Consider the following 14284-nt stretch of genomic DNA (forward strand, 5'->3'; position numbering starts at 1 on the left):
TTTTGTCATTTTTGTCATTTTTGTCATTTTTGTCATTTTTGTCATTTTTGTCATTTTTGTCATTTTTGTCATTTTTGTCATTTTTGTCATTTTTGTCATTTTTGTCATTTTTGTCATTTTTGTCATTTTTGTCATTTTTGTCATTTTTGTCATTTTTGTCATTTTTGTCATTTTTGTCATTTTTGTCATTTTTGTCATTTTTGTCATTTTTGTCATTTTTGTCATTTTTGTCATTTTTGTCATTTTTGTCATTTTTGTCATTTTTGTCATTTTTGTCATTTTTGTCATTTTTGTCATTTTTGTCATTTTGTCATTTTTGTCATTTTTGTCATTTTTGTCATTTTTGTCATTTTTGTCATTTTTGTCATTTTTGAAGTTTTTGTCATTTTTGTCATTTTTGTCATTTTTGTCATTTTTGTCATTTTTGTCATTTTTGTCATTTTTGTCATTTTTGTCATTTTTGTCATTTTTGTCATTTTTGTCATTTTTGTCATTTTTGTCATTTTTGTCATTTTTGTCATTTTTGTCATTTTTGTCATTTTTGTCATTTTTGTCATTTTTGTCATTTTTGTCATTTTTGTCATTTTTGTCATTTTTGTCATTTTTGTCATTTTTGTCATTTTTGTCATTTTTGTCATTTTTGTCATTTTTGTCATTTTTGTCATTTTTGTCATTTTTGTCATTTTTGTCATTTTTGTCATTTTTGTCATTTTTGTCATTTTTGTCATTTTTGTCATTTTTGTCATTTTTGTCATTTTTGTCATTTTTGTCATTTTTGTTATTTTTGTTATTTTTGTCATTTTTGTCATTTTTGTCATTTTTGTCATTTTTGTCATTTTTGTCATTTTTGTCATTTTTGTCATTTTTGTCATTTTTGTCATTTTTGTCATTTTTGTCATTTTTGTCACTTTTGTCATTTTTGTCATTTTTGTCATTTTTGTCATTTTTGTCATTTTTGTCATTTTTGTCATTTTTGTCATTTTTGTCATTTTTGTCATTTTTGTCATTTTTGTCATTTTTGTCATTTTTGTCATTTTTGTCATTTTTGTCATTTTTGTCATTTTTGTCATTTTTGTCATTTTTGTCATTTTTGTCATTTTTGTCATTTTTGTCATTTTTGTCATTTTTGTCATTTTTGTCATTTTTGTCATTTTTGTCATTTTTGTCATTTTTGTCATTTTTGTCATTTTTGTCATTTTTGTCATTTTTGTCATTTTTGTCATTTTTGTCATTTTTGAAGTTTTTGTCATTTTTGTCATTTTTGTCATTTTTGTCATTTTTGTCATTTTTGTCATTTTTGTCATTTTTGTCATTTTTGTCATTTTTGTCATTTTTGTCATTTTTGTCATTTTTGTCATTTTTGTCATTTTTGTCATTTTTGTCATTTTTGTCATTTTTGTCATTTTTGTCATTTTTGTCATTTTTGTCATTTTTGTCATTTTTGTCATTTTTGTCATTTTTGTCATTTTTGTCATTTTTGAAGTTTTTGTCATTTTTGTCATTTTTGTCATTTTTGTCATTTTTGTCATTTTTGTCATTTTTGTCATTTTTGTCATTTTTGTCATTTTTGTCATTTTTGTCATTTTTGTCATTTTTGTCATTTTTGTCATTTTTGTCATTTTTGTCATTTTTGTCATTTTTGTCATTTTTGTCATTTTTGTCTTTTTTGTCATTTTTGTCATTTTTGTCATTTTTGTCATTTTTGTCATTTTTGTCATTTTTGTCATTTTTGTCATTTTTGTCATTTTTGTCATTTTTGTCATTTTTGTCATTTTTGTCATTTTTGTCATTTTTGTCATTTTTGTCATTTTTGTCATTTTTGTCATTTTTGTCATTTTTGTCATTTTTGTCATTTTTGTCATTTTTGTCATTTTTGTCATTTTTGTCATTTTTGTCATTTTTATCATTTTTGTCATTTTTGTCATTTTTGTCATTTTTGTCATTTTTGTCATTTTTGTCATTTTTGTCATTTTTGTCATTTTTGTCATTTTTGTCATTTTTGTCATTTTTGTCATTTTTGTCATTTTTGTCATTTTTGTCATTTTTGAAGTTTTTGTCATTTTTGTCATTTTTGACATTTTTGTCATTTTTGTCATTTTTGTCATTTTTGTCATTTTTGTCATTTTTGTCATTTTTGTCATTTTTGTCATTTTTGTCATTTTTGTCATTTTTGTCATTTTTGTCATTTTTGTCATTTTTGTCATTTTTGTCATTTTTGTCATTTTTGTCATTTTTGTCATTTTTGTCATTTTTGTCATTTTTGTCATTTTTGTCATTTTTGTCATTTTTGTTATTTTTGTTATTTTTGTCATTTTTGTCATTTTTGTCATTTTTGTCATTTTTGTCATTTTTGTCATTTTTGTCATTTTTGTCATTTTTGTCATTTTTGTCATTTTTGTCATTTTTGTCATTTTTGTCACTTTTGTCATTTTTGTCATTTTTGTCATTTTTGTCATTTTTGTGTTTTTGTCATTTTTGTCATTTTTGTCATTTTGGTCTTTTTTGTCATTTTTGTCATTTTTGTCATTTTTGTCATTTTTGTCATTTTTGTCATTTTTGTCATTTTTGTCATTTTTGTCATTTTTGTCATTTCTGTCATTTTTGTCATTTTGTACTTTTTCTTGACAAACTTTGTATAGAAATAAAATTTTTTAGAAAATATATTAGTTTCCAAATTTTTTATCGAATTTGTTTGATAATAAAATGTATTATTTTGTTCAATGTGTTTTAAGAGTTTAAAATCTCTATGATGTATTGTTTCTTTTTCAAAAAATGTTTGAGATATTTTAGGCTGAAAGAGTATATTAAAGTTTACAAAACTTATTCGAAGTACTAAGAACACAATTTATTTTGAAGCGTTTGCTTGTTTCGAAAACTGGTCATTTTTTAAGATTTTATTTCCCAGTAAATATGTTGATTTTTCATCTAATGCTTCACAAAACGTGCTAGAAGTGAAACTATGCTCTCGTGAAAAAAAAATCATCACCATCAGTTGAAACACGACTTTTTTTGCCGCTTTTCCGCACTTGACGGGGAAGAATTTAAGTTGGAAATTTTTTGCTGTCTCCATTCCAGTAACAAGACATTCACCATCTGCCGGGCTGCCGTCGCTGCAAGTGTTCCGTCATCTGTAAAACAGCACAACTTCCCATTTCGGTTACATGGAATGGTTAGGAATTTGGTCATTTGTAACGAGCCTCTCTCCACATGCAAAGGACCCAAATCAGACCGGGTCCGAACGATGGAGACCGTAAGGTTCCGAGCGAATCCTTTCGGGCAGCAAGGAATGCTTGCTAGCAGATTCGTCGTTCGGCAAACGGCAAACCACTTGAGTGTCGTATTTTACTGACTTTTTGGCGGCATAAAGCAAGCAGAATGGGTTATGATAATTCTCGAAAAACGATCCCAAAACTCGGACGGTTCCATCGTCAAACGGTCGTTGCGGCTTTGGCGACCGTCAGAAAAAAAAAGTGGAAAAAGAAATTATGATTACTACTGTATATATTTGGCTTTTGGATTATGTTGGCGATTTTTTCTGGTGTTGATGCAACGTTTTCGTTGAGTTTTTTTTCGTTTTTCAAAAGGCTTGGAATCGGAGAAGTGCTACTGGAACGTGACTTTTTGTCGAATTACGACTGTACGCCTGACGGTTTAAACTTTTCTCCAAGGGTTCAACTAATTGGATTTAGGTTCATTGATGATAATCCACTTCAGCAACACGGAGAAGGTACTTCAGTTAGAGAATTTTCTAGAGCATCAAAGGTTCTACAGTTGATCAACCATTTTACTTACTACAGAATTGATTATTCAACACAAAAGTAATCTTTTTATTACACTTCACAAAAAAAAATTAAAAAAGTGTCTTCTCAAGTTACGAAAAACAAAAAATTTCAAATACCGAAAAATACATTCTAAGAATCGATAAATCATCTTGACAAATTATAAAAAAACTGGTATAAAATGCGCACATTTTTCCACGAGTTTGATCGTCATTTGATTTTTCACTATAATCAATTTTAAAATGCGTTTTCACTTTGACTTATTGACTCGAGGCAAACAGAGCACCATTGATCGGGGCACAATGAGCACTTTAGCCGTAGAATCTGGCAGCGAGTTCAATTTGATGAAGTATACTCAATTTTAGAGCTACAGTTTGACTTATTTCAATTGACAATTTTTGTAGTGTTAAGGTATCGGTTAGATAACTCAAAGGGCTCGAGTTCAGTTCTCGGTCTAGGCGATTTTTTGTTTATCATTCATGATCGAGCATTTGTTAAAAAAAAATTCTGAGTGTATGCGAATAGCTGATATTCTTCAAACTTACATATGTATATAACCCAGCAAACATAAAAACGTATCAGAAATGATAATTTTAGTCGTTTACAACGGTGTTGTGAATCGCTTATCCAACTGCATAGTGAAAATTTGTCAAAATTGTCAAAACTGTAAAAATTGTCAAAATTGTCAAAATTGTTAAAATTGTCAAAAATGTCAAAATTGTAAAAATTGTCAAATTTGTCAAAATTGTCAAAATTGTCAAAATTGTCAAAATTGTCAAAATTGTCAAAATTGTCAAAATTGTCAAAATTGTCAAAATTGTCAAAATTGTCAAAATTGTCAAAATTGTCAAAATTGTCAAAATTGTCAAAATTTGTTAACATTGTCAAAATTGTCAAAATTGTCAAAATTGTCAAAATTGTCAAAATTGTCAAAATTGTCAAAATTGTCAAAATTGTCAAAATTGTCAAAATTGTCAAAATTGTCAAAATTGTCAAAATTGTCAAAATTGTCAAAATTGTCAAAATTGTCAAAATTGTCAAAATTGTCAAAATTGTCAAAATTGTCAAAATTGTCAAAATTGTCAAAATTGTCAAAATTGTCAAAATTGTCAAAATTGTCAAAATTGTCAAAATTGTCAAAATTGTCAAAATTGTCAAAATTGTCAAAATTGTCAAAATTGTCAAAATTGTCAAAATTGTCAAAATTGTCAAAATTGTCAAAATTGTCAAAATTGTCAAAATTGTCAAAATTGTCAAAATTGTCAAAATTGTCAAAATTGTCAAAATTGTCAAAATTGTCAAAATTGTCAAAATTGTCAAAATTGTCAAAATTGTCAAAATTGTCAAAATTGTCAAAATTGTCAAAATTGTCAAAATTGTCAAAATTGTCAAAATTGTCAAAATTGTCAAAATTGTCAAAATTGTCAAAATTGTCAAAATTGTCAAAATTGTCAAAATTGTCAAAATTGTCAAAATTGTCAAAATTGTCAAAATTGTCAAAATTGTCAAAATTGTCAAAATTGTCAAAATTGTCAAAATTGTCAAAATTGTCAAAATTGTCAAAATGGTCAAAATTGTCAAAATTGTCAAAATCATCAAAATTGTCAAAATTATCAAAGTTGTCAAAATTGTCAAAATTGTCAAAATTGTCAAAATTGTCAAAATTGTCAAAATTGTCAAAATTGTCAAAATTGTCAAAATTGTCAAAATTGTCAAAATTGTCAAAATTGTCAAAATTGTCAAAATTGTCAAAATTGTCAAAATTGTCAAAATTGTCAAAATTGTCAAAATTGTCAAAATTGTCAAAATTGTCAAAATTGTCAAAATTGTCAAAATTGTCAAAATTGTCAAAATTGTCAAAATTGTCAAAATTGTCAAAATTGTCAAAATTGTCAAAATTGTCAAAATTGTCAAAATTATCAAAATTGTCAACATTGTCAAAATTGTCAAAATTGTCAAAATTGTCAAAATTGTCAAAATTGTCAAAATTGTCAAAATTGTCAAAATTGTCAAAATTGTCAAAATTGTCAAAATTGTCAAAATTGTCAAAATTGTCAAAATTGTCAAAATTGTCAAAATTGTCAAAATTGTCAAAATTGTCAAAATTGTCAAAATTGTCAAAATTGTCAAAATTGTCAAAATTGTCAAAATTGTCAAAATTGTCAAAATTGTCAAAATTGTCAAAATTGTCAAAATTGTCAAAATTGTCAAAATTGTCAAAATTGTCAAAATTGTCAAAATTGTCAAAATTGTCAAAATTGTCAAAATTGTCAAAATTGTCAAAATTGTCAAAATTGTCAAAATTGTCAAAATTGTCAAAATTGTCAAAATTGTCAAAATTGTCAAAATTGTCAAAATTGTCAAAATTGTCAAAATTGTCAAAATTGTCAAAATTGTCAAAATTGTCAAAATTGTCAAAATTGTCAAAATTGTCAAAATTGTCAAAATTGTGAAAATTGTCAAAATTGTCAAAATTGTCAAAATTGTCAAAATTGTCAAAATTGTCAAAATTGTCAAAATTGTCAAAATTGTCAAAATTGTCAAAATTGTCAAAATTGTCAAAATTGTCAAAATTGTCAAAATTGTCAAAATTGTCAAAATTGTCAAAATTGTCAAAATTGTCAAAATTGTCAAAATTGTCAAAATTGTCAAAATTGTCAAAATTGTCAAAATTGTCAAAATTGTCAAAATTGTCAAAATTGTCAAAATTATCAAAACTGTCAATTTCATTCTGAAAAAATTTCCAGTATTTCATTTTTCCACGATTTACAAAAATCTTCAGAAATTTACAGAAACTTTATGAATTTTGCCAAATTTGACAGAAGTTTTCCTGATTTTTCAAGTATCTTTCAGATACTTACAGTAATTTCTAGAAATTTACATAAATTTACAGAAATTTACAGAAACTTACAAAAAATATCCAGAAATTCACAGAAATTTACAGAATTCACAGAATTCCACATACAATTTAAAGAATCTAGCAGAAATTTTCAGAAATTTAAAGAAATTTGCAGCAATTTACAGAAATATGAAGATATTATCAGAAATTGAAAAAGGAAAGAAGAGATTCACAGAAACTTACAGATTTTTCTAGAAACTTATAGAAATTTATAGAAATTTACCGAAATTTGCAGAAATTTACTGAAATTTTGAAAAGTTGAAAGATGTTTACAGAATTTTATAGAATTTACAAATATTACAGAAATTTTCAGAAATTTTTAGAAATGTAATGAATATGGTGGCAGTTTTCAAAAATTTATAGAAATTTACAAAAATTTAATGTATTTTACAGAAAGGTGCAGAAAGTTATAGAAATTTACAGAAATTTACAGAAATTTCAAGTCACCCTCAGTAATGAACAGAAATTTACAGAATTTTTCAGAAATTTAAAGAAATTTACAGAACTTTTTAGAAATTTACAGAAATGTACAGAAATTTACAGAAATTTGCTGAAATTTACAGAAATTTATTCAAATTTACAGAAATTTATACAAATTTACAGAAATTTGAAGAAATTAACAGAAATTTACAGAAATTTACAGAAATTTACAGAAATTTACAGAGACTAACAGAAATTTACAGAAATGTTCAGGAATTTTCAGAAATTTTCTTAAATTGAAAATCAATTACAGAAGTTTGAAAAAATTCACAGAAAGTTGGAGAAGTTTACAGAAATCTACGGATAATTACAGAAATTTGCAGAAATTTTGAGAAATGAAGAGAAATTTATTGAAAATCATAGAAATTTACTTAAATTTTCAGACACGTTCAGAAATTTACAGAATTTTTCAAAAATTTACAGAAATTTACAGAAATTTACAGAAATTTACAGAAATTTACAGAAATTTACAGAAATTTACAGAAATTTACAGAAATTTACAGAAATTTACGTAAATTTACATAAATTTACAGTCATTTACAGAAATTTCCAGAAATTTACAGAAATTTATAATTTTTTCTAGAAATTGACAGATATTTATAAAAATTTACTGAAATTGAAAGAAAAATACAGAATGTACAGATATTATAGAAATTTTCAGAAATTCACAGAAACTTACAGAGACTTGCAGAAATTTACAAAAATTTATAGAAATTTTCAGAAATTTACAGAAATTTACAGAAATTTACAGAAATTTACAGAAATTTACAGAAATGTACAGAAATTTACAGAAATTTACAAAAATTTACAGAAATTTACAGAAATTAACAAAAATTTTCAGAAATTCCAGAAATTTTCAGAAACCTACAAAAATTAACAGATATAAACAGAAATTTAAAGAAATTAACAGAATCTTACAGAGTTTTACAGAAGTTTACAGAAATTTACGGAAATTTTTAGAAATTAATAGAAATAACGGATTTTTTTTTAAATTTCCAGGAAAAAAACAAAAAAAGATGGCAATTTACAAACAAAATACAGAATTAAGAGGAAATTACTAAAATTTACAGGAAGTAACAGAAATTTACAGAATTTTTTTTAAATTTCAAGTATTTTGCAGCAATTAATAAAAATTTACAGAATTTGAAAGAAATTTTCGAAAATTTTCAGAAATTGACAGATGTGTGCAAAAATTCATAGAAATTTACAGAAATTTAAAGGAATTAACAGAAGTTTGAGGAAATTTACAGAAATTTACAGAAATTTTCAGAAACCTACAAAAGTTCACAGAAATCAACAGAAATTTACAGAAATTAACAGAATCTTACAGAGATTTACAGAAGTTTACAGAAATTTACGGAAAGTAATGGAAATAAATAGAAATTACAGATTTTTTTTAAAAATTTCCAGGAATAAACAAAAAAAGATGGCAATTAACAAATAAAATACAGAACTTTAGAGGAAATTACTAAAATTTACAGAAAATAACAGAAATTTATAGAATTTTTTTTAAAAATTTCAAGTATCTTACAGCAATTAACAAAAATTTACAGAACTTGAAAGAAATTTTCAGAAATTTTCAGAATTTGACAGAAGTGTGCAAAAGTTCATAGAAGTTTTTAGAAATTTAAAAGAATTAACAGAAGTCTGAAGAAATTTAAAGAAAGTTGCAGAAATTTACAGAAATTAACGGAAAGTTTCAGAAATCTAAAAAAAAATAACAGAAATTTAAATTTACAGATATTAAGTAAAATAAAAGAAAATTTATAGAAATTTGATGAAAATGATAGAAATTTACTGAAACTTACCAAAAATTTTCTGAATATACATAAATATACAGAAATTTATAAATATTTAAAGAAATTTTCAAAAATTAACAGAATCTTTTTTTCCGCTTTCGCTAAGGAAACTTAAATTGTTAGCAGCAGAACCAACTTAACTTTTAAGTCTCTGAAGAAACTTTAATTAAAATCGAAACGTTAATCAGTACGTTTTTTTTTTGTTGAACAAGATCGCAAGCCAAAAAATCTCTCCGAAAAAGCAAATTTCCTATCACAAAAAAGTTGGAGAAATAAGAAGAAATATACGGAAAGTTACAGAAATTTAAAGAAATTTACAAAAGTTTGCAGAAATTTACAGGAATTTAGAGAAACTAAGAGAAATTAAGATAAATTTAAAGAAACTGGTAGAAAATCAAAGATATTTACTGAAATTTACAGCAATTTTCAGAAATATACAGAAATTTAATAATATTTAAAAATATTTTTCAAAAATAAACAAAATTTTTTTTCTGTTTTCGGTTAAAATAACTTAAATTGTAAGCAGCAGAAACAAACAACTGAATGAGCTTCGATAAAAATCAAAACGTTAATTAGTACGTTGTTTTTCCAATTGAAACTTATCGCAAACCCAGAAAACACTTCGAAAAAGCAAAGCTTCAGTCAAATTTCCTATCACAAAAAAAGAAAATTGTTTACGCAAGAACGTTATTTTCCGAAAAAAAAAAAAACTTCTATCCTTTTTTGATTAATAAGAACTTAAAAACTCCACAAACAAATCATTCCATTCAAAACGATCAAAAAATTTGCATTCCGGGGAATATTTCAAAAACTATATCATTTTGATTCATTGTTTTTTGATTTGTGGTTTAAAAATTCACCATTGCGCATTGGATTATAAAATTTTCTTTGAAAGGCTTTATAAAATGTCCATAATAACATCAACTTTGCATCATTTAAAAATATTTCTTCATGTTCACAGTAGAATCAGTTTTGCATTAAAGTTTTTTTCAATTCTTTTAATTAATTTAATAAAGTTTTCGTCCGGAAAGATGTTTACAACTTATAATTTTTGGCTTTTTACGCTCTGAGATTTGATCCAAACAACTTTTTATTCGCAATACCCGACGTTTCGACCATTTTTTGTGATCTTTCTCAAGGAAACAAGAAGTTTATTTAAATATAATTTATTTTGAGCCTTATTAGTGGACAATTCTAGAATGTGTAAATTCACTCATCTGTTTGCTATTATTGTCAATATCGTTTTTTTTCTTCAACGATGAGGTGTCCTGTATTCGTAACTCTGTGGGGGTTGTTTTTACATTTTACATATTTTTGAATTGATAATCTAACAATTTCAACCGGATGGAAAAGATTATTTTTCCTCCGATTTCCTCGCACTTCACTTTTTAAACTATGGATATTGTGTTATGTAGATTATGTGGATAAAGTTGAAGGTTGAGCTTTCTGAGCTGGTAAGTGGGATTGGAATCGGTGTGATGTGTGGTTCCCTTGAGAAAGGTTACAAAAATGGTCGAAACGTTGGGAATTTCAAATACAAAGTTTTTATTCTTTTACTCTGTGCGGAACGTTTGTTCATATAGACATTATTCCTTTTAATTATTTTTCAAAGATTGAATATTTTTCACAAATTAAAAAAAAACTTTTTCTAATTTGAACTGTACTCTGTGATTGATGTTAAAACCAGTTACAATTTTAATAGCCCTGTTTTTACCGAGAAACATTCCCCAAAGGACCGCAAAAATCCAATAAAATTTTTGGGCATTATATCATCCCCGAAATGCGCCCGGGACCACCGCAAGAACTTTCCGGAATTTATTTTGATCCCATTGCACAGTGTGGAAGGTTCAAGACTGTGTGTGATCTACACGAAGCGGAAGAAATGCATTCTTCTCGCATTGATAAAAGCGCACCCCCAAAAGCAACTTAAAACTCAAGTGTCTGGCTGCTGGCAACTCAACGAGTCGCAGTCATAAAGGAAGCTCGTGGTTACTTCCGGTTGTAGTTTTCCCACCAATTGGTATGTTTGTAGATGTGTGTATGTATGTGCCTAGTGAGTAGTTGTATGTGTGGAACCACAAGACGCGAACCGAGACTTACTTCCCGAAGGTTCTTTTCCTTGGAAGAAAAGTTCCCAAAGAATACAGACGAAAAATTGTGGGGTTGGAAGCGGGTTCCGGGTCAGGATGGAATTAGTAGATCCGGTGCTTTTGTGAATGGTTCGTTGCTTGACTGGTTCCTTCTAGTAAAAACGGCGGCGGCGCCCAAAGACGAAAAACGTACACCGAAAATAGCAGCAGCACATTGAGGAAATCCTTGAAGCGTAAGGAAACGGCCAAAGTTTTACTTCTTCGTCTGGTTTTCGGAGAAAAGTTTCGCCTGCCCCGGATTCACCCGCCCACAATTACAGACCCGCAGATCCTCATTCAGTGCTTAGATTCTTGTTTGCTTCCAGTTTCAAGCTTTTGCGGTCTGTATCGGGAATAAATTTGAGGAAGAATATTGATTTTGTATTCATGCAATCTCCTTGGGGATGTTGTTTCCCATCCATAGATTGATTTTTTTTCTTGTCGCTCCCAATAAAAGTATGCTTACAAGCTTTCCCTCGGTACAATTTTCCTCGGCCCGGGTACAGAAACATCTGTCCCTTTTCGCGATGTTAAGACCATACAATGCGGGAGAAAAAGTGAAGGAAAAAAAATGAAATCAACGGAGAAAAATGCGATTACCAGTCGTAAGAGCATTCCATTTCAAAATAGAACATTACCTTTTTCGCTTTCGTAACAAACAGGGACATGATCACAAACAAACAAACGAACGAACGGACGAGAAAAAAGCTTAGGCAGCCGAAGGAATGCGCTGCTCGTTCGTCAAACGCCATAAAGAATCCTTTCGGATGGGTAACAAATTGCAATAAGCGAATCCTTTGAAGCCATGCGCTAGCTTTTATATTTTATAATTTTTTTTCTCCCGTTCCTTTCTTCTTTTGCTATTTGAGGCTATTATTTCGTGATTACAGCGCAAGGTCTCAAGAGGAAGAAATGCATCCTTTTTTGTCGACGGCGAACATTGCAGACAATTGTATAATAGGATTTTTTCTCTGACAGCTCGCTCCCAACAGCATGATGCCGGGAAGGTTTTATTTTTGCTGACAAAGGCAAGGCATAATTCTACCGTTTTCGTTGCCATGATTGCAAATGTCACATACCTAAAGGGGGGTTTAAATGAGAAAAAAACACGTGAAATTCATAAAAAGATTTTCGGTAACTGACCGCCTCTCATTTGAGCATGTAGTAGATAATAGTAAAATTTTACCATAGTGACCTTCACGATTCCAAAAATGAGCGAATTTTAAGCAAAAAATAACGTGTTTTTCGGTGTCATGTTGACATAAAAAAATATATCAACCGCATTCGCAATATATTTTAATTTTCAAAATTTTCAAAATTTTCAAAATTGCCAAAGTTGCCAAAATTGTCAAAATTGTTAAAATTGTCAAAATTGTCAAAATTGTCAAAATTGTCAAAATTGTCAAAATTGTCAAAATTGTCAAAATTGTCAAAATTGTCAAAATTGTCAAAATTGTCAAAATTGTCAAAATTGTCAAAATTGTCCAAATTGTCAAAATTGTCAAAATTTTCAAAATTGTCAAAATTGTCAAAATTGTCAAAATTGTCAAAATTGTCAAAATTGTCAAAATTGTCAAAATTGTCAAAATTGTCAAAATTGTCAAAATTGTAAGAATTGTCAAAATTGTCAAAAAATTGTCAAAATTGTCAAAATTGTCAAAATTGTCAAAATTGTCAAAATTGTCAAAATTGTCAAAATTGTCAAAATTTTCAAAATTGTCAAAATTGTCAAAATTGTCAAAATTGTCAAAATTGTCAAAATTGTCAAAATTGTCAAAATTGTCAAAATTGTCAAAATTGTCAAAATTGTCAAAATTGTCAAAATTGTCAAAATTGTCAAAATTGTCAAAATTGTCAAAATTGTCAAAATTGTCAAAATTGTCAAAATTGTCAAAATTGTCAAAATTGTCAAAATTGTCAAAATTGTCAAAATTGTCAAAATTGTCAAAATTGTCAAAATTGTCAAAATTGTCAAAATTGTCAAAATTGTCAAAATTGTCAAAATTGTCAAAATTGTCAAAATTGTCAAAATTGTCAAAATTGTCGAAATTGTCAAAATTGTCAAAATTGTCAAAATTGTCAAAATTGCCAAAATTGTCAAAATTGTCAAAATTGTCAAAATTGTCAAAATTGTCAAAATTGTCAAAATTGTCAAAATTGTCAAAATTGTCAAAATTGTCAAAATTGTCAAAATTGTCAAAATGGTCAAAATTGTCAAAATTGTCAAAATTGTCAAAATTGTCAAAATTGTCAAAATTGTCAAAATTGTCAAAATTGTCAAAATTGTCAAAATTGTCAAAATTGTCAAAATTGTCAAAATGGTCAAAATTGTCAAAATTGTCAAAATTGTCAAAATTGTCAAAATTGTCAAAATTGTCAAAATTGTCAAAATTGTCAAAATTGTCAAAATTGTCAAAATTGTCAAAATTGTCAAAATTGTCAAAATTGTCAAAATTGTCAAAATTGTCAAAATTGTCAAAATTGTCAAAATTGTCAAAATTGTCAAAATTGTCAAAATTGTCAAAATTGTCAAAATTGTCAAAATTGTCAAAATTGTCAAAATTGTCAAAATTGTCAAAATTGTCAAAATTGTCAAAATTGTCAAAATTGTCAAAATTGTCAAAATTGTCAAAATTGTCAAAATTTTCAAAATTGTCAAAATTGTCAAAATTGTCAAAATTGTCAAAATTGTCAAAATTGTCAAAATTGTCAAAATTGTCAAAATTGTCAAAATTGTCAAAATTGTCAAAATTGTCAAAATTGTCAAAATTGTCAAAATTGTCAAAATTGTCAAAATTGTCAAAATTGTCAAAATTGTTAAAATTGTCAAAATTGTCAAAATTGTCAAAATTGTCTAAATTTTCAAAATTGTCAAAATTGTCAAAATTTTCAAAATTGTCAAAATTATCAAAATTGTCAAAATTGTCAAAATTGTCAAAATTGTCAAAATTGTCAAAATTGTCAAAATTGTCAAAATTGTCAAAATTGTCAAAATTGTCAAAATTGTCAAAATTGTCAAAATTGTCAAAATTGTCAAAATTGTCAAAATTGTCAAAATTGTCAAAATTGTCAAAATTGTCAAAATTGTCAAAATTGTCAAAATTGTCAAAATTGTCAAAATTGTCAAAATTGTCAAAATTGTCAAAATTGTCAAAATTGTCAAAATTGTCAAAATTGTCAAAATTGTCAAAATTGTCA

This window comes from Uranotaenia lowii, chromosome 2 (assembly GCF_029784155.1).
Source record: "Uranotaenia lowii strain MFRU-FL chromosome 2, ASM2978415v1, whole genome shotgun sequence".
Taxonomy (NCBI): domain Eukaryota; kingdom Metazoa; phylum Arthropoda; class Insecta; order Diptera; family Culicidae; genus Uranotaenia; species Uranotaenia lowii.